General features: G+C 37.5%; 1 long non-coding RNA gene across 2 annotated transcripts in view; it reads right to left on the reverse strand.

The window, feature by feature from the left end:
* LOC310898695 overlaps positions 1-22,385 on the reverse strand; it is an 86,170-nt gene that overhangs the window by 22,890 nt on the left and 40,895 nt on the right. For both annotated transcript variants that reach the window (XR_014583549.1, XR_014583550.1), the window contains 3 exons: positions 21,787-21,826; positions 14,065-17,350; positions 9,451-9,594 (listed from right to left, as the gene is read on the reverse strand). This is a non-coding gene — a long non-coding RNA (uncharacterized lncRNA). The remainder of the gene's footprint in view (positions 1-9,450; positions 9,595-14,064; positions 17,351-21,786; positions 21,827-22,385) is intronic.

Consider the following 22,385-nt stretch of genomic DNA (forward strand, 5'->3'; position numbering starts at 1 on the left):
TAAAAATAAAAACAGTGTTTAAGACATCCCATTTTAAAGAGCACAGAGGTGGTATACTGGCATCTAGATAAAGTTACAGATCTCAAGGACATTTTCAAGTTGCCTGAATCAAATGAACACCCAGTAGAAGGTGATAATAGAATAATCATAACAGGACCTGGACCTTCCTAAGGCTTGCAGCTTGCTTGACTTTCTTTCCTTTTTTTTTTTTTTTTTTTTGAAAACTTCAAGTATTTCCTTACCCTTGTATTCTTTCTCTTAGAATTTTCCTTAAGAAATTAAACACATGATTTAAGTCAAAAAATATGAGCAATTTCCAATTTTTTCATGTCTTGTTGGTAAAATGAGTACTGCAAAAAAATGATTGCATTTTCAAATGACAATATGTGGACTTCAAGATATTTATAATTAACTCCTATAGAACTCTATAAAAGTACAGAACAAAGTAATATAACTTGTGTATCTAACAGGGATAGTCAGAAAACGATTGCTTTTTTCTAAAACGCTTTTTTCTCTGCCAGAGAAAAATACAAAATAGCAAAATACAAACAAATAATAAACAAATATAAATAGTGAAACAGTACAATAGCAAAACACATATCTCCAGAAAACTTTTTCTTGGGGAGACTGAGCTGAAGCATATTGTTTCACAAAATACTTTTGCAAGGGGCACTTTATGCAGACAGGTGAACTACTTTGCCAGTGAACCCTTCAGTCCTGCTGATTTCCTACCTGTTTCCCAAACCAGCTAACAGAATGTGCAGTTCACTGTTTTTGCACATAGCACATGACTTCATAAACTTCAGGAAACCCTTTGCCTTATTCATGGATCCACTTTGACAGAGAAGCAGCAGTGTTTGTGCTAGAACAGGTAAATCCTATCTAGGATTATCTAAGTAGGGAACCACAATGTGAAGGCACAACTGGAGCCAATCTTTGCTTTATTCTATACAAATAAATAAATAAATAAATAAATAAAATAAAGTAAAGCAAATATGGTACAAATAAAAGCCAACTCATGTCTTGGCAGACTGAACTGCAGCAGACTAGTTCCCTGACTTTTGGAGCAGTAAGATGCTGGCTAGATGTTTCTTATGGGGAACCCATACCAAGTATCCAGATCTACCCAGGAACCCATCAGGATGCCATAAACCAGCCCCACAGAAACTGGGCATTTGCTGAGCTTGTCAGCAATAGGAGGTTTCTGCAGCCTGACAGATGTAACATCAGTGCCCACCATGGTTGAGCACTTCCCACAGTTAGTATGGAGGTTGTACGGACACTTTGCGTTATTGCCATCATCTGGCTGACCCCATGTGCTCACACTGCTGTCTGGCCCCTTTCTGCTTTCCTTAACATGTAGCACCAAAGTAACAAGGTGACCCAATTCCACATGCTCCCAGACGGACTGTCTTGTCTGAGGGTCAGCATTGTGTGGTGCCAGCACCTGGGAGCACAATTCAAAAACACCTTTCAAAACTGCTGCCCCAAGATGCCATAGCAATTTTTCAGGATAGACAGCAAGGTATCCTCATAACCCTTTCCTCTATTTCAGCCCTCTGGTACCTACCAATTCCTCTATTGCTCTTTGGGGTACCTTCACTTAATCTACTTTTTGGCTAATCTAGCAGAGAAGAAGAAAAATACCATTGAAAAACAGGACCCAACAGGTGGGTTTCTATTTAAAATAAAAAACAACACCTATATTGATACTTATGGAGAGTGAATTATATCTTAAACTATTACCCTGAGATTCAATGGCAGCAAAATCAAATTAAGAAACACTAGAAGATTATTTTTCTAGCCCATTAATAACCACTTCTATTTTTCCTTTGTAACTCTGTGCTGTCCTTTCCTTCTCTACCACTTGGCCTTCCAGATACAACAGATGTTATATTTTGAAAATGAAAATTTTACAATTTTGTGGAGAAAAAAACTTTTTCAGCAGTAACATCAGTTTCTTGTTCTCCACATTTAGCATTAGCAGAACCATTTATTGGCATGTTTGGATAAATTCCTTTTTTTTTTTTTTTTAATATTAAGATAAATAACATTCATCTGTTCTTAATAATGACGGTGTTATCAGATATTCTTTTTCTGATAAAAGACCTAGGAGGATAAATGAAGGCTTAGAAATATTAAAATGAAGACTTAGAAATAATAGGCTTGATACATGATTTTGCCTGAAGTGTTTGTTGTTAGTATGTAGCTATAATTTTATAAAGGAAAAAGAATAACCTTCTGGAATTCAGATAGGACTCACCATGGTTGATCAAGCATAGACTTGAGTGGTTAAAAATATAAGAACTGATGTTTTTCCAGTGATATTTTTTTCTGTGTCCTCACAACTGGTTGTCTTTTTTTGTTGTTTGTTGCTGTGGGTTTTGTTTGTTTTTGTTTTGTGTGTGTATGTGTTTTGTTGTTGTTTTTGTTTGTTTGTTTTCTAGACCATGAAGTAAAAAACCCATAGTTTGACTGTGTTGGAAAGAAAGAGAAGAGAAAATGGGCTAATTAGGCAAAGAAAGATACATTTTTTTCTGCACCAGTCAGAAAGTAGTCTGTTTGATATTGCAAACAGGTCAGGAGAAATTATTAGCAAAGTCTTTTGTATAAAGTAGGTAGCCCTTGACTAGCTACTGATTCCCAGCAGCAACTCCACAACTGCTTCCTGTTATCAGAAAGCAAAGAAGATGAGTCATCACCTAACTTGTGGTCAGCAGGGTCTCACAGGTTGAGATTTATGCAAGACTTGTAAGGGAACGGTACCTTCTGCCAAATATTCATCACAAATGCGTGTATTTAAAGTTGAGGGTTTAGCTGCTGGTTTTCTTCTCTTTGAAGAAACCAATAAGCAATGTAGAAGTTATCTTGATTACGGGATAAAGTACAAGAACCTCTAAAAACATGGAGGACATAAAGGAAGTAACAAAATGTAAGATTTTTCACATGGAAGTGTATGGAAATTTTTAAGTTTATCTCACCTCTTAGATAAATTTCCAGGTTATTTTATTAAATGCATTAAAATGATGTTTTTGTTCACTACCTGTCTACTCAGTTGTTTATTGGACTCATTACAGTTAAGAGAAACTTTACAATAGCTTTGCAAAAGGAAAGCAAGTGACATATTTTATTACTAAGATGGTCTTCCAGAAGAACAGCATGGGAGGAAGAATAAAAGTATCTAGTGGGCAAGTAAAATTAGAAATATATTTGTAAGCTAACAATTCAATGAATATTGGGAAGGCTGATATTGAAAAGCAAGGAGAAAAGATAGCTTTTGGTGTAGCAAAGAGAATTCAAAGGAAAGGAATAACAAGATCAGAGAAAGGAGCAATAAATTCTTTTGACAACTTCAAAGCCAGCAGAGTTACAGGGAGGAGGCATATGCAGGAGTTTTCGTTTTGCTGCACTGTATTAATTTTCACAGTCTTTTTCAGTTATGCCCTACTTAATTTCAATCTGTAAATGTATTACCAGCATGGAGATCCCAATTATTGTGGGAATTGCAAAGACCACGTTTATTATAGGAACTTGTTAAAATTTCTTTTCTAAACACATTATCTACAATGTTATTTAGTTCCCAAGCAGAGAAGAACCCCAAGGTTGAAAATGGTGCAGATCATAGCGTTTGCAGAATTCAGATCATTTACATGCACATTTGTTATCATATTTATATTGAACATCAATTCACTTTACCACATTGGAGACAGAAAATACATTCTTTGAAGGTGTGGTGTTCTGTCAGTGAAAGAGATTACAGGTGTATGCTTTTTTTTCCTCTTTCTTTAGGGTGGAAGAAGGGGCTTGGAAAAGACAATGACCATGCTTGCCTTTCCCCCACTCTTTTGCACAAAAATTGGAGAAAACCCCCCAAAAAAAAGATGTTCATACAGTGCCCTGGTTTCTGTGCAGATTCTCATGGTTTAAACAACGGATGTTAAGTGGAGGCTTTCCTGGCAAGTACAGGAAGAGAGAACGCATTCTACATTATTTAAATGCTGCTGAATAAGGAATGTATGATTTATGCTGAAATAGATAAAATGATACGGGTCAGACTCCCTTGTGTGACTCTCCATAACTGCACAGGAACCTTTTCTTCACTACTTGATGCCTCAGATGTATCTGTGCTGCTGTCCAACTGTCTGGTGGAAAGAGCCCAGGGTACAGAACTGAGGGAAGAGATCTGTGACTCTACTTTTGCAAATCAAATGGCTGTAGAGAGGTCTCTAAGAGAGGTAATGAAACTGAGCAGCTTGCTGACTGGCAAAATGGATAATGAAGAGATGATAAAAAAGGTAGAAAATCAGAAATGAATCATCCTTTTTCTTAATGAGTTATATATACAATTATACGTATTCATATGCGCGTAGATACATACGTATATTGTATACAATTATCTGGGCAGTTGATTAGAATAAGATAGAATGAGTAGTGAGATTTTAAGGGAGAATTCCACTGTTAAATTAATGGGAGACATAAATTTAGATAACAGAAAAACCTATTGGAATAAGTTTCATTATTATTATATTTTTTAAAAAGTTAAGCAAAAAAAAAAAAAAACAAAACCCTGAGCATTCGGTGTACCAGGAGCTCATGCAGTGATTACAGAACAAGAACCTTACAATAGTGCTTATGATTATGTTTACCTGCAGATGGTGACTAATTTAACTCATGACAGGTGCTTCAAACAGAGTTTGGCATTGGGTAAGCATGTGAGTCAGCCTGAAAGTAACAGACTGACTCCTGTGGACTATGAAAGCATGTGCATCCTTGTTTGACAAGATACAGAGAGCACTGTCTAATTTTTTTCCTTTACTGTGTTAGAAATTTACACTTTGGCAAGCATTCATGTGTAAGTCATACCATCTGATAAACACAGCTACAGAATATTAGGCTTGAACTACTGTTCTGAAGTTGACACAATGAATTAATAGAATTTTTGACAATGATTTTTGTATCATGGTAAGACTAAAATGACTTTCATCTATTTCTCAGTGAGAAACAGCAAAAGTAATTTTATTTCTGTTCTGTTTTTCAGTACTGAATCAATTAGCCTGTACTGTCTGGCTGTTCTATTCAAGTGAAGAAACCAAAGAAAAGCGGTAGAGTTACAGCACATCTGTTTGTTTTCTTGTAGACAACATTTATATGAGTCAGTGTAGACTGCAGAGGAACGGGAAGTGAAAAATTTCAGGAATCATTTTGTCAGCCCTTGTTCCATCTTTATAACTGTGACATCTTTGGTGTTTGTCTGACAACATGACTGCCTTTACAGCAAATTAAGGACAAACCTAAAATATTTTCTTAAGAATGTGAGTCAGTTCTCAGGGACTTCTCTAGCAGGAAATGCACGTGAAAACTAAAAATTGATTTCCAGTACTATTATTAGTAGCAGATTTCATCTTTTAGTGGTGGGTGTCATGTGGTCTTTGCTTAACCTTATAAATATACGTGAGTTTTTTTTTGGCATAGTAAAACTGGAAAATGAAGTTTTATCTTTTTTATCTGAAAAAAAAAAGTATTATTTGACAAATTTTATCCAGGTTGGTTTGTTAATTTGCTCCACTATACTACAGAGCTGACAGACCATGCACTGTTAGTCTTGTACACCTAGCTGAATGTACTTCTCATCTTCGTCTGCAACTGTAACTTCCTTTCCTTTTCTCTGTGCTTATTTAAAGCTGTTACTACTACATACTATGTAGGTGAGGAGGAACATTTAAAACACATAGCATAAACTTTCCGAAGGACCCTTACAAGACACACCATGAATCTAATGTCCTTGGAAACGACATATTTCTTATTTATTTTACCTGGTTAATGCTTTGAAGCGATAACTTCAGTAAAGTGAGCTACATCTCAGCTGTGTTCATAAGATTTTTGTGATTACAATATCATTGCTTCTTCTGCCAATAGGTGCCATGTTTGGCAGTCTCACTTGAAAACCTCACAGCTCAGTCAGCATTGGAACTGGTCTGTCCAGTGCAACACAGGAAAAAAAAAATGTTGTATTGTCTGTCTATTTTCTGTTAAAAATGGAGAAATTCAGTTTTCAGCATTAACTGCAATGACAGTCTATTACTAGAACACACTTTTTAACTCGGAAAAAAATAACCATATGGAAGTGCACTAAGTAAATGAAGAATCTAGAGACTTCATTGGAAGCTTAGCCCAGCATCATAAATTCAAAAGGAGAAGCTTTTGTTTGTTTTATTTTTTTATTTTTTTTTTTTAATTTCATCAAAAATCAGTTCATAGTGACCAAGTAATGAACAGAGTCAGGTACGTCACTGAAAGGTGCAAATATCCGGCCACATTGATAAACCATGCAAGGTGATCAGCTGCTACTTAACCTCAAGTACTTAAAGTTTGATCAAAACCCTTTAGTAAGAAAGGGAGCATTAAAATATACTTCCCTGCTGGAGACGTGTGCTGATTCATGACAAATTCTCTTTTTTTATTTTGTGTCTGTTTATATTGTATATAATTATATTCTCTTTAACGAAGGGACACATTAATAACTATGCTTACTGTTAGAAAATTCTTGAAAATTCTTCTGTCAGTAGACAAATATTTACTCTCTGAAATTGTATCTCTTTTCATTAAAATTGGCTATAGATTATGTTAAATATATGGGTAATAAAATGATATGTATCATGTTGTAAACATACAATTAAATATGTAGGTGAAGAGAAGAAAACATTTTCCAAGAGGAAAATCAATAGTTTTAACATCCTAGAAAACTCTTAGATCAATTCCCATTTTAAAAATACCACATTAAAATAAGCATGTTATATATTCTGTGAATAGTTTTATACCCTGAGTTACACAACAGCAGGAAATATATCATACTCCTTCTCTAAATCATGCTTTGTTGGAGGATTGCATGCCTTTTCTCACCCCCCATGTAGGAACCCTACAAAATATTGTGTCTTAATCCAAGGACTTACTCTGTGTGAATATCCCTCTCTCAGCTCCCGCCTGTTAGATTTCTCAGTGTTGTCCCCTGCAGGATCCAGAGCACTGTTTCCCCTAAAACTGCCTTCTATTCTCTATACAGACATATGTTTTCTATAAATTTCATGTAGTATGTAATGCTCGTCACTTTTACATACTTCTATCTGATAATTATACCTGACAAAAAGGTGAGAGGTGTTAGGTATTACAAGAAATTTATCAGAAGTGTCTATTCTAAATAGTCCCCTCCAAGCAAGCACAAGACAACACTCCACTGCCAGCCTCTCAATACTGTTAGTGACAATAGTAACATCTGCTGCTCCTATGCTCTTCTCAGTCCATCTATAATTTATCAGCATGAAACCCTAAAGCCATGCACGTTCCTCATGGAGTCTCTAGCAACAGGAAAATCTGAGATGTAGACATGATTCTCATGAGGTATGTTGCCATGTATTTTTCTTTAACGAATTGCAGGTTTTTTTGTCTTAGTAGAAATAACTGAGCTTCAGGTAATGTCCTTGCTGAGCATACCTGCATAAAATTCTAAGTATATATCTGTAAAAATCTTGTTTTCTAGGGCTTCAAAACTGTCTCACATTTAAGTGAGTCTAGAGAATCTCTTGGGCTTACAGAGCACAATGTGTAAACAAGCTGCAGAAAGTTATAAGGAAAGTATACTGAAACAGATTAAAAAATATGTACTCCTGAAAGTGTCTGAAGTTCCTTGTATAATGTAGACATTTCCACAAGATGAAGGTTAGCCCTGTTTAAGAAACTCAACAACAAAAAAGAAAAACGTAAAGAATTTACTCTGAACTAGGTCATCTGGATTCCTGTTCAAGATAGTACACTTTTTAAGTCATATGTTTATTTCCAACTATGAATCTCTTGATACATTGTAAAATGACTTTGGAAAAGCAAGGGGGAACACAGAAGGAAATTTGACTTTTAACTAATTAAGTTTTATAATATCCCCATGAAACATTTCTTATTAATTACTGGGGAATTGCAAGCATACTTCTCATCTTAATGTTAACTGGAGCAGTAGAAGCTCACAACCCTGAAAATAAGATCATTTCTTTTAGTGCCTAAAGTGGATGTGAGAATTTTGGCCTTAGCATCTAAGTAATGTATTGATTTACCGGCAGAAATGAAACAAACCTCAAAACATCAAGCTCATTCTCATCTCTGTATTTTAACTTGAAAAATTACCTTTTCTTTATACCTCACCTTTGCATTTCAGGATTGTTTCAATATATTTGCTGAAAATATATGATGCACTGTGCAAATAAATATGACCTATTTCAAGAGCCCTGGGAGGTATGTTAGGAACTGAATTGTCCTAAACATCATAATGGTTTTAGAAAATTTTCCTGTCGTTGTTGCAAACTGACAGACTCTGCTTCCGGGAGGAAGGTGGAAGCCAAAGCAATGTCTGCCAGCTGGTTCACAAAGATACCACAGTGTCAGCACACTAGGGAGCCAAAGGGCCAGATGGTGAGAAAGACCAGACCTTTGAATAGATTCCCATTCTCATCACTGCAATCACCTACAGCTGTAGTTAGGTTAAGGCAGCTCATTTCTCTCTCTCTTTCCAAGTGCAATTGGTTGGCCTGTAACTACTACTTGAAAGTAAAAACAAATGATGGACTACTAAAATTTATGAAGTGAAATCTGTATTTCCCCTTAACGTTGCTAGGTCCAGCAGCCTTATGTATTGATCCCACTCAACCAATATTTCAGTTTGTTGTTTATACCTCTATTCTGTTTTCTCTATTTCCTTTCCAATGCAGCTGTATGCAACCCTACTTCTGATGAGCTTAGTACCCACCTGCTTCTCATTGTAGTTGACAATAAAACCTTGCTCTGGATGAGAGGGTAAGTAATAATGTAATTACAGTCTTTCCTGTAAATTGTGAAACTTAGTGCCGCCCTGTCCCTACCCCACCCCCCTGCCAATGGTCTGCGTACTCACCATAACAGCAAATATGAATGACATCATAAGCCAGTTCCACCAAGAGCAGAACTTCTAATTACAACCTACATAAATGGAAAAGCTAAATCTTTTCTCCATACTAACGTCTTTCTCCCACTAGCTGAGAACAATCCCCAGGAAATATTTTCACATTAAAACATCTTGTATTTGTTCTCTCCTTGTTAAGTCCCTATAAATGCAGTATCTCTTGCTTAAGTATTATTATAACGTCCTTCTTTTGAGGAGTGCTGGAGTGCACAGCAGCCTGGAGGATTATATGAACCTATTGCAGCAAGACCAGGAGGTACCTCCCTTGAACCAGACTCAGACACTTTCTGTCACAGGCAACCTCATCACATGTTGCCTTTTAAAGTAAACTTGTTTAACTCCTCCTTAACAACAAACAGCATTTTTGGCCTTCACTTTTCTTATTTGGAGCTATATCCTCTCTCTCTGACAGTTGGTTTATTCACATGTATGTTATGCTTATTTGGTTTGACACAGTCTTTTTTCCTTACCTTATATAATTCTTTCCCCTCCATGGTGCTTATCCACTTGCAGTAGTTACAGGAAGCAATGATACCTCCCTTCAGAATTCTCCCAGAGTTGGCACTCTACAGCTTTGAATTTAATCTATAATCCAGGGTTTATTTTTTTCTTTCCTGTTAAGGAATGAATAGTATTGGGAAATTATTAACTCTGTATCGAATAAAAGTAATAATCCCCAATCTTCAATGGAGATACTTCACATGATATATCTTGGGGTAACATTTGTGGTTTTTTTTTCAGGCTAAATCAAATTGCTGACTCAGTTACAAGAGGAAAGTCAGGCTTCCTCTTTCCCTGTTAATGCAGTATATCCTCTAAAACACATCCTCATACTTTATCTTACATGAACACAGTTTTCCAAATGGAGCTATATCAAATATTGTACTCTTTCAAAAGCTTCATATCATATTCATGGTTGAAAAAAAAAATATAAGAAAGCTATTAGATTGTTCTCATATAATCTTTCTTTGGTACACTGGCCCTGCTACTGCTCACAACATTTCCAACTTGCTTTATCTCGCACTGGCAAAGTAATCAGAAACCAACTACTTTAATTCTTAGTCTTTTAGTCTATCCATTAAATTGCATTCCACAGGCTGGGCTTCTGTACACATAAGGAACTGGCTGAAAATTTGTCTCATGCTTTGGTAAAACAGAATAATCTCTCTCAGATCTCTTTTGTTTTCAGATATTTCTTAATTCCAAAATGACAACAAAAAGGTTAAAAGAAACTCCAGAGCTTTGCTGCTTGTTTTCCATACTTAGGATGTGACATTTCTCCTTCCAATATTATGTACTCTAGTTTTTATCCATTGCACACAGGTGTTCCATCATGTTTAGCATAAATTAAATCAGGTTTACTCAAGAGAAATGCAAAAGAGCTAACACTAAAGTGCTGTTTTATATTCAGAGAAGAATGAAGCCATTAAAATAAAATAAAAAAAAAAAGTTCCTAGGATTATATTCAAACCCTTTATATTCACCTGTTTCCAAAAGAGGAAGTCCAGCGAAACACAGTTTCCAGTTCCTCTTAAACATAGTAATCAATTTCAAAAGGTTGAATAATGAGCCCCCTGAGTTACAGAAAAGCAATGATCTTAAAATAAAAGGATTTTTACATGCTGATGCAAGAGCTTTGGGGAGAGCATAAGGGTGAAACAAAGGTTAGGAAAATGTAGACTCTGCAGCACCAAGACTATTCAGGGTCCTTTGCCTACTCACTGCCAATGTAACAAAAATGTAACTTAAAACTTTCTAAATGTAGTATTTCTGTTTAAATATTAACAGCAAAAGAGTGTAATTCTTTTCTGAGCTTTCAGAGTTAGAGGCATAGCTTTAGTTCACAAATTCACTGGTCTAAAAAATATCACTTCTTCATGACAATAAGCATGGAATTTGTTAATCTAATTGCAATACAGCATTCCAAAAAATTCCAATTCCATGTAGCAGAAAACTTACAACAATGGAAAAAAATAGAATTTTTGTGTGCCACTCCACACCTGAAAAGTCTGTCTTTATAAAAGAAAACAGACCTAAGCACAAACCACTAAGGTACTAAACAAAATGAAAGACAACCTTCCAGGTGGCATGACTCTGTAAGCATGAACTGAAATTGCTCCAGCAAAAAGCAGAGCTGCCTTAGCAGAGTAATACAGGAGAATCCCGTGCGTAACAAAGTCCACAAATCCACACTTCTCAGGCAATCACCATGTTTTTCTTACACATCCAGACCTACCCTACACAAAATTTTGCACAGCCCCTAGTAAATCTTTAGCTCTGATAACAAGGGTGGTTTCTTTGGTGGTACTCATTTGCTATTTGGACATGTTAGCTCTGAGTAGGTGGTGACAGAACCATAATCTTGCAGGCTTCCTCCCCCTCAAGGTCAGCACCATCATTTCCCTCCAAAATTCAAAGTCTCTAAGAGTTAGAGGGAAAATAAAAAAGAAAATAAAGAAATATTTTCTTTTCCTCTATTATTTCTTTACTCCTACCTCCCCAGTTGTGCTTGAAACTGAAATGAATGATTTGAATCCCTAAAATACAAAAAATACAAATCCTAGAAAATTTATCTATATAAATTTTATATAGATAGAGAAAAACTACGTATAGCCAGCTATTGGTTCAATTCTGATAAATAAATTAATTTTCTCAGTGGGTGTGGTGGTTTTACCTAGCTGGGCAGCTGAACTCCACCACAACTACTCTCTCTCTCCTCCTCCTCAAAGGAAAAAGAGGAGAAAATACAATGAAAAGGGCTCAAAGGTTGAGATCAGGACAAGGAGATCATTCACTGATTATTGTCACAGGCAAAATAGAATCCGCATAGGGAGATTCATGTAATTTGTTGCCTATCGCTAGGAGACTAGAGAAGTGACAAACTTAGAACAAACTAATAACAAGCTAAAAGCAAACTAAAAACACCTTCCGCCCATCCACCCTCTTCCACCTCCTCCCCTTGAGCAGCAGAGGAGAACGTGGGCTGTGGTCAGTCCCTAACGCTTCATTTCCACCGCTCCTTCACAGTCACTTCTTCGCCCCTGCTCTACGTGGGGTCCTTCCCACAGGATGCTGTCGTTCCTGAACTGATCCGGCATGGGCTGCCCACAGGCAGCAGCTCTTCAAGAACTGCTCCCACATGGGTCCGTAGCATGGGGTCCATCTGTCAGGGGCAAACTGCTCCAACATGGGTTCCCCATGGATAGCAGATTCCCCCAAATCACCTGCTCCTGTGTGCACTCCTCTCCATGGGCTGCAGCGTGGAGATCTGCTCCATGTGGGACCCATGGGCTGCAGGGGGACAGCCTGCTCCACCAGGGGCCCTTCCACAGGCTGCAGGGGAACTTGCGCTGCTTGCCTGGAGCACCTCCTGTCCTCACCTTGGGGCCTGCAGGGCTGGTTCTCACCCCTCTCTCCCAGTCACAGTTGCAGAGCATTTTGTTGTTGCTGTTTGGTTGGTTGGTTTTGTTTGTTTGTTTTCCCTTTCTTCACTCTGCTCTCCCAGAGACTCAACCAGCATTTCTCACTGGCTCAGCTCTGGCCAGCGGTGGGTCCCCTTTAGAGCCAGTTGGAACTGGCTCTGATCTGACATGGGGCAGCTGCTGGACTTTTCTCAGAGGCCACCCCTGCAGCTCCCTCTGCTAACAAACTCTTGCTACATAAAGCTGATAGAGTGAGAGGAGAGAAAATTGGCACTGAAAAGTACAGAAATTATGACTCTTGTGAAGAGGAAGGAACTGAAAGCACTTATCTCACATTGGTTTGGGTTTATTCCATATCTCAGTGTTTCTTAAAAATGAAACTGGGCTGTGGGTATTTAGCAGTATTCATGAGCTTATTTCTTTTAGAAAATTTGCTATCAACTTGTATGCGTATGGAGTTGGTGGGAGGGAGGCTGGGAAATCAGCTGAACTTTTCAAAGTAATTAGTTATGCATCAGATAAGTTGTTTGCTACAGCTGCATAACTGATTTTTTTTTTTTTTTTGATTTGGGATTCAAATTAACTCATAAATATTGAAATTATAAGCTTAAGGAAATGGTACTATTTGATGCATGGCCTATTTCTAAGAATTAGTCTAACAGAGAAATCATGGCTAAAGCATTACCATTTTAGTACGGCTGTACTGCTATTCTAATAACACTTTACTGACCCTCTTAATAAAAGGCCCATGTAGTGATTATGGTGCTTCTGTGCATTATTGCCTTCAACCTCCTGCTATACTATTCCCAGCAGCTCATTATGTTGGATTTTCATTCAGAAGTGTTTTCCTCACTGTTAACTATCGCAGTGCTAAAGCACCTCACATCAGTCTACTTCACAGACTGCTTATACAGAATCTATAGTACTGTTTTCCAGTATTTTAGTTCTTTTACCATACTGGATATGAAACTGTCAAGTGTCCTCATACCCTTACTACTTCCTAGCAAAAACCCTATTAACCAGTAATATCAGTGTGAAATGCTCAATGTGAAAATTCAGACATAAACATTCTAACCTCTTTTTTTTCTAACAGGCAAACATTCTTCCTACTTCTGCTGGGCCCCTTTGCTGACCAGGTTCACATTTTATGGCATTCATAAAAGCACAGAGGCTTTCTTTGTGTGTATAATTCCATACCTTCTATGTAGAGAGTCTTATTTGATGTGAATGGTTTACATGCTTTTAAACTACCAAGCTATCTCATAGCTGGTGTTCATGTTAACATTACTTGTTAGTAAAGTCCTTCACCAAAATTTATCTGAGACCCTAGTATTCTACAGCTGTGATCTATCGCATGTGCTAAATTGGCATGTGAGTGAGGTTACGATATGGAAGTTGCTCTGCTTTTCAATGACTTGCTTTTAACAGCCCTTGATTTCTAACTCCTGCCATTTCTGATCACTTCTGTCTCTTGAGCGTGAGAATGAAGGACTCTGGTAAGGTTTTTCCAAGATCTTTCTAGCACTGCTTCTGTTAGCTCTTTTCATTTCTGGTTGGTTTGCTTGAGCTACTGAGATTATAACCCACAGTGTGCAGTCTAACTGCCAATGTCTCCTCCTAATGGACAAAGTTGATGAGCTTTCAAGGTTTTAAAATTCTTACCATTGTCGAACATCCAATTCTCAGGTACATTCATTCTTGTCATTGATCTTTACATATTCTTTGCTCCATGTTGTCACCTTGCTTCAGTGAAGCCTGCTTATAGAGATGTGTCACAAATTACAACACTGTTGAGAGTGGAATCTGATTAAGTACATCACCATTTCTCCATCTGCTCTTTTTGTTCTGAGCTGACTGGTTTGTCTCCTTACATTAAAAGTTTGAATGCTTCTTTGACTCCCTCTTTTGATCATATCTGCTCCTTATCAAGTGTTTTATCCCACTACCATTGATAACTGGAATTGCACTGCAGCAGATAGGGGAACTTGTTAAAATAGACATTTTACAATGGTCCTGAAAAAATAACCTTCAGTATATTACCACCTGTAGTAAATATGACTGCTACAAGAATTGTGACTCACATAAACTTAATTCAGTGCATTCTTTCCTACCCTGAGAATATTAAACACCAACATCCTGTTAATCAACTGTTCAAAAAATTATTTTAATGACTTCTAAAACTGTCTCTGTGCTGGGAACTGTATCTCAGCTGTCATATGAGATCATAAAATGCAAATGCACTAAGGTAGGTCATCAAATGTGGGATTATTCTCTGAAGTATTTTGTTGAGTGTTTCTTGCAAGTCTAACAATTACCAGGAAAATTTGGGCAACCAAGAGTCTGCATATAACACTGAGGCACAGATAATCAGCAAAACACTCTAGCTTAAATTCTTCCCCATGTTGTATTCATTTCCACAGCCGCATATTTTCCTTGGTGATCTTACATCTAAATCTAAATTAGGCATAGCTCCAGACTGAGAATACTACAACGATTCAGTTCTGCTAGTTCTAGAAAGCTGCATCACACCAAAATCCAATGAGAAATGAATACACTTTACATTGATATAGACCATATGAAAAACATTATGGTCTTTAGCAATTAATTTCAGTTTTAACTGTGATGTTTTTTTCTCTAATAGCTTGTGATACATTTCTAAAAATTTGCATTAGATAAGCATAGAGGAGAGAATTTGCCAAGGCAAGCAAGAAAAAAGTGTGTGTTTGTGGTGGCTTTACTCGGGTGGGTGGCCGAGCTCCACCACAACCGCTCTCTCACTCCCCCTCCTCAAAGAGGAACGGGGAGAAAATACGATGAAAAGGGCTCAAGGGTTGAGATAAGAATGGGGAGATGGCGAAGTAATTATTGTGATGGCCAAAACAGGCTCAGCATAGGGAGATAGTAAGATTTATTGCCTATTACTAACAAGCTAGAGAAGCAAGAAACAAAGGAAAGAAACCAAAAGCAACTTCCCTCCCGTCCACCCTCTTCCACCTCCTCCCCCCCGAGCGGCGCAGGGTAATAGGGGTTATGGTCAGTCTATAGCGCTTCTTCTCCGCCACTCCTTCTCAGTCACTCTTGTCCCCTGTGCTGTGGGGTCCCTCCCACGGGATGCAGTCCTTGCTGAACTGATCCAGCGTGGGCTGCCCACAGGCAGCAGTTCTTCAAGAACTGCTGGGTCCGTACTATGGAGTCCGTACCACGGGGTCCATCCCTCAGGAGCAAACTGCTCCAACCTGGATCCCCCACAGGCAGCAGCTCCTGCCACGTCACCTGCTCCTGCGTGGTCTCCTCTCCACGGGCTACAGGTCCGGCCCGGAATCTGCTCCGGCAGGGGTCTTCCGCAGGCCGCAGTCTCCATCGGTGCAGGTCCACCTGCTCCACCGTGGTCTCCCCCATGGGCTGCGGGGTGGAACCCTGCTCCACCACGGTATTCCATGGGTTGCAGGGGGACAGCCTGCTTCACCATGGTCCTCACCACAGGCCGCAGGGGACTTCTGCTCCGGCGCCTGGAGCACCTCTCCTCCTCTTTCTTCACTGACCTTGGCACCTGCAAGGCTGTTCCTCACTCCTCTCATTCTCCCAGCTGCTGTGTGGTGCAGCGTTTTTTTTCCTGTCTTAAATATGCTCTCACAGAGGCACAAAACAACGTCACTTATTGGCTCGGCTCTGGTCAGCAGTGGGGCCCTTACCTAACATGGGGCATCTTCTAGATCCTTCTCACAGAAGACACCCCTATGGCCCCCTGCTAACAAAACCTTGCCACGTAAACCCACTACAGTGTTTAAGAACTACCTTCAAGCTGCAGAGTGATATATTCAGACTTCATACTCTGAAAGTCTTAACATTTCAGAAATCAATGTATAGTCAGTCAAGCAAGCCACAAATAAAATGAACAACTTGTACATAGAGACTAGACACAGGGATACAAACAATTGAATGAAGACATAACTCTGCTGCAAAATGTAGTCTTCTTCCTGAATTCCTCAGTTCAGAACAAATTCTTACTTACTGACTATAGTAAATACATTTCTGATGCTAAAAGATTTCCCAGAGATCTCGGGGACAAGAATATATTTTAATGTAAAATAATTCATATTTTCTGTGGGTCAAATATTGCAGAGAATTCTAAAGCAATCTTGGTTCAGGATTACCAAGGAGTACCAGCTAAAAACTATTAAGGTTGAGCAAAAAGAAAAGAGATCTCGAAATAAGAAGATGTGAACACAGATTGAGAGAAAGCAGACACACAGGCCCAATTTATATGTATACACATATGCAAAAAAAATTTGCAATACAAAAAGGAGGCAGGAGAAAAAAAATCATAGAATCATTGAATCATTCAGGTTGGAAAAGAACTGCAAGATCATCTAGTCCAACCTTTAACCTAGTACTGAAGTCCACCACTAAACCATGCTACTAAGTTTCAAATCTACACCTTTCTTGAAGACCCACAGGGATAGTGACTCAATCACTTCCCTGGATGGCCTATTCCAATGCCATACAACATTTTCAGTAAAGAAATTTCTCCTAATATCCTACCTAAACTTCCCCTGGTGCAACTTGAGGCTATTTGTCCTTGTCCTATCACTTGGTGAAATGTGTACCAGTATAAATGCACCTGTATAATAAATAAATAAGTAATAAAAAATAATTGTATTTGAAAACACAAGAATGAATATATTTAACAAACAATTTTTTAAACTTCAGCAGCTGAGGAACTAAACTGCAGACCAGTTCAAATCAGTCTTACCACTTAAAAAAAAAAAAAAAAAGTGATCTGGTTGCAATAAAATCTTCATGCTTATATCTTACCTTATGATTCACAGTTGTAAAGCTCGCGCCCTTGAAAACGATGTATTGTAGAGCTGGAATCATACAAGTTACCTTTTTGGAAGTGGGCGACATGAGATACTTCAAAGAAATAAGAGAGTGGAAATGTACTTCTCTGAAAGACAAGAGGAAAGTCTAAAAAGAAAATTTCTCCCTATAAATGAATCAGACTGGACCTATACAAGTTAGTTGGTTCAGAGTTTAAAGACCAAGTACACTAGACTTAATTTTTCTTTTATTTCAACAGCCTTTTTTCCTGTAACCACAAAAATATTCGACAAACTTAAATTAATGCAGTTTCTGTAATTTAGACAATTCTTAAGTGATTTCATGCAAACAGATAAAGGAGAAAGCACTATTTCCATTAGTAGCCATTGCAGAAATATGATAGATATTTAATATGCTCTCACCATCCTCAGGCAGAAGGATAAAATAATAAAATGGCTTCTGATAAAGCCTTTTGCCTGCCTGAAAAAGGTCTAATACTCAAGGAAGAGAAACAGGTTCCTGAAATGACCCTCGGAAGCTCTCCCAAATGTGTTACCATCCATTTTCAGATCTACTAGCAGAAAGTTGGTGAGTGGACTTTATTTTCCTGTCCGGAGTACCAGCTGATTCACATCTACCCTGATTAAGAGTAAGTCAAGGCTGGTCAAGCCTTGGAGTGTTCACTGCCTGTGGCAAAGCTGCCGGTGGCAGGAACACAGTACCATGACCTTTTCCTTTAGGACAACAAAGTGCCTCCAGTACATGAACTCCTCTATCTCATTTACTTAACATGTAAACTGTGATCGTACCAGCATGCCTTTAATAGACTTTATAAGGCTTTAGGATTGCTAACATTCTATAGGACATAGTCCTTGCAAGTGTTGACCAAAGCAGCCTTATTTTTCTGCTCAAGTATTATAACTCCATAATGTCAAACCAAGTTGACATTTTTTGGTTTTCAAACCAAGACATACAAGCATTAGGAAAATGCATGAAGGAGTTTATATCTAGTTACTATGATGCTCCCCCTTTCTTACAAGAGGTGGAAAGACAACAGGTCTACTGAACATTATCTGCCTCAGGGTAGAAAAAAAATATAAAATAGTTCAGCAATTGTTTTGAAATGTAGGCTAGAAAGAATTAGGGCTTTAAAAAGGCTGTTAATTCTAAAATATCTGAATAACTTGAATCTGAGTGCTTTCAAGCCTGTATGTCTGCATCATAAACTTTTGAAAATGGTTCATAACAGCAATAATCCCAGAGAGAGTTGCCATTGCTGCAGTTCCTTCCTATTTTAGGGGAATGTTCTCTACTCTCATACTTGCCTCGGGCCATTAAATAATAAAGAAATAATTACCAGAAAATTCCTTGGCAACTGGGTTCATTATTAAAGCAAGATATTGTTTACAAAAAATAGTTTGTTGTTTGTTTGTTTTTCAGAAATGACTTCACATAAAAAGTAAACAAAAGCTGATTTCTTTCCAATGCAAATTTTGTGTTTGCAACTCAACTCATGTGCAACAAAGGCGAAATAAGCTAAAATATAATGGGTGATATTAAAGTAAGGTTTGGAGCCTGACGAAAGCCAGTTTTGGAAAGTAAATGCCACATTTGGAACCAGATTTCTAAATAAATCAGGGATTACAGTCTGGATGAAGTGTACAGTGTGTAGCCTGCAAATGGAGGCCCACAGTTTCTAGGTTTTAACTAAGTACAACCTTATAGAGTCTCTTTCCTGTTTGTCCCTTCAACTGCTGTTTTATTTGCCTTGCCTCAAATGCTCTCACTGTGCATTTTACAGATACGATTTACAGGATTCAGTTACCCACAGATAAATAACTGGGGTCATCTGAGGTGCTGCTAGACACCTGGAAAGGTGCAGGAGTTCACTACTTCAGTGTCTGCCTGCTGCTGCAGATTTCTTGGCTGTCCTGAGCATCCAAAATGTTACTAAATGTCTCTGTTTAGGCCACTGAACCCAGGCCAGGGTGTCTAATCCTCCATTCCTCAGTGAGGTAAGGGGCCCCAAGAGCAAATCAGACAGCTAGGTAGCTAGCTGACTACCAGGCTGAACCGTACTGACACCAGGTAACGAAGAACAAGAAGGCTGCTTTGAGATGACTGATTTGACTGTTCCCAGTATTATAGATGATCTCAAGACTACTCCTGAAACAGCTGTTTGACCATTTCAAGCACAGCAGGACTGTGTGCATGTTTCTAATTTTCTTTTAACCACTTCTAATCAAATGTTCTTAATCATAAAAAATCTGATAGATCAGACAAAATGCAATCTAACAGCAGAGTGCATGGGCCCTTTGATTTAAAGAAAAGACTCTTGCAGATAATAGTCTCAAGTGCAATTTTGCAAATTTGGTGAGCTCTTGAAGTTTAAGATACAAATAATGCACTGACAGAAAATGGATGCCCATAACAGGTAAAGAAGGTGGGCTGGCCATGAGGAAGACAGGAATCTTTTATTTTAAAGGCTACAAATGTATAAAAGAAAGATGAAAGATAAGGTTTTTCATGTCTCATACTGCCTCAGCTTTCTGATCTCTTGAATTCTGTATGAGTCTTACTGTTTACTTGGTGTAAACATTGTGCTCAGAGATATTAAGTGCTTGAGGATCACAGATTTGTTCCTGTGCAATGCAAAGCAAAATACTCATGATTTTTAATTCTGTTACTGCATTAGGGTTGTTCAGTAATAGATAAACAATTTCTTGAATTCCTTCTCATTAAGCTAGTTGTGTAAAACACACAGGATTAAGTGGTAAATATAATAAAATTAGTAAAATAAGCTAGAATGTGTCTATCATTTACGATAAATAACTGCATTTAACTGCATTAAATTACCCACAGCAGAATTAGAAGGGCTGAACACCTACTGATGTATTCTACTGTATGGTCTGCATGTGTATGTGTACCTATAAAGCTACTATAAGGAAAGGAAAAATGAAGACACTAGCGTCTTTTCAGCTTACATGCAAAAATATCATTGATCTCTTTCTCATGAATAGCCTGGTAAAAGTATTCCTGAAATATCATTGCTAAGGAATATTAACCCTGTGTAAAAACTGTCTAGAAATAGCTTATTAGACAAATTATCATATTCATCTGACTTTGCCCAGGAATACTCACCCATGTAAGAAATTGTTCTAACGTTTTCTATAGTTTATGAATGAGCTCTCTATACAGCATTGCATTACACAATTAAAGCTATTACTGTAAAATCCAGGAAATTGCATTCATGGTTAATTGCATAATTCATGAAGCCAGGCAAAGTGTGGGGTTGGTAAATATGTAAAACTTTTCAATCAACTCAAGTAGAATGAAAGAGGAAAAACACATTATTATTGGAGCTTTATATAGAAAATAAATGTTGAGTGGAGAAATGCATTTTGTTTTACATTCTCATTTAATGCTACAGAGGAAAAAGTGATGAGCACTATAAAAATAAGCAAGAGTTACCTTGATATTTTTCTTTTTCTGTTGTGGTATAGACAGAAAGACTCAAAGATTTCAGCTGCTTATTCAATCTAGTGTTGATTAGCTTGATTTACAAAGCTCCTAACTGAAAGTTGATAGCTCTGTACACTTATTTTTATTACTTTTGATAGCAGCAAGAGGTGAAATAGGAAGAGATAACTATCTCTGTCATGCAAATATCTTTGAAAGTATAGAATTGAATATTAAATGAAACATATACATCTGAGCCTTTAAGTTATTTTTGTACCAGTTCCCATCTCTTTCAAACTTAAAACACTTTATTCAAAAGATCATTAATACATTGCTATAATAAATCATTTTTAATGATTATTTATTTTAGCAATAAATCTTTCCAATCTTGGTCATCTAAGTGCTATGGTATATACTTATGGCTATTACTATAATGCTTACCCTATTACCATGCTTAAAATTTTTATTATATAAGATGCTCCCTTTTTTAACATTCTAGAGGGGGAACTATTTATTAGAGCAGGATTTTGAGTACAAGCAAAAGGAAAAATTTCAGACTAACCAAATGCTTTGCCTTTATTCACATTTTGTTCACACTTATGCTGTTTATTCTCTTTTGTGTCAGGAATATGTTAGTAGCCAGCCAAATAAAGCATGACCATGAGTATTGTAAGGGTTTGGCCTCATGTTTGTGGCAGAGCTCAGCCAACAGGCTACCAGTATGAATGTTTGGAAATAACAGAACATCTGCAGGACAGATAGGGGAAAGCTGAGGAGAAAGCTATTGCTCATCCATTCGTCTATAACCACCTCCAGTTCCTGTTCTGGGCTTGGCTGTTTTGATATACCTCAATCTAATCATATAAAATATGAACACACCCCAAGGCTTAACTTAAGACTACTGTGCTAACCTCTTTGAAACAGAAAGATTCTTGTTTCAGATGAAGTTGGTAATGCTATGGGAATAACCTAGGAACCAAGCAAGCTGCCCTTTGGGTTAGATATCTACATCAACACTTTATTTCTGTAAAAGCTTCTGATGTCTGTTGCCTGGATATATCAGAATACATACTGAGGTGTTTAAACATGGAATAAAGAACTTACCATGAAAATGGATCCTGTAATCTCTGCAGAAATTTGTGATCTAGGAAAGAAAGGACATGAAAGCTAAATGCTGGGAAGTTGCTAGTAGATTGCAGCTTTCTCTTGGATGCATTGAGTGACTGTGTTATTTCGAACATTGTTTTATAAACATTGTCACCTATAAGCATAGCTGTGTTTTGCAGCAGACTGTTTTCAGTCAATGCAATACACATAAAAACATCCTACATGAAGTCACTGATACTTTTTTTCCAGCTAAGAAGAATTTGCCTTCTCTAACAACAAACTTATTGCTAACTACTCTGTAGGGCTGCAGCAAGACTAAAAAATTACATAGAAAAACATTGACAACTATGAATTAATAAGCCAAAGTTAACAGTCCCTCACAGTGATTGCACACAGAATTTGAAATGTTCACAAATTAAGAAACAAGAGTCAAATATATTCGTTTTTCTCAGAACCATACAGTTATTTGCCCTGCGCTTGAACTTCAAAATGCAATTCAAACTCCACAGAACATAGGAGATTGTAGTAATCCACTGCTAAGTCACACAATAAATGTGAATTGCAAGTCACGTTATCTGGGATGGAGTTGCCACATG

This window comes from Anser anser (genome assembly GCF_964211835.1).
Source record: "Anser anser genome assembly, chromosome: 4".
Taxonomy (NCBI): Eukaryota; Metazoa; Chordata; class Aves; order Anseriformes; family Anatidae; genus Anser; species Anser anser.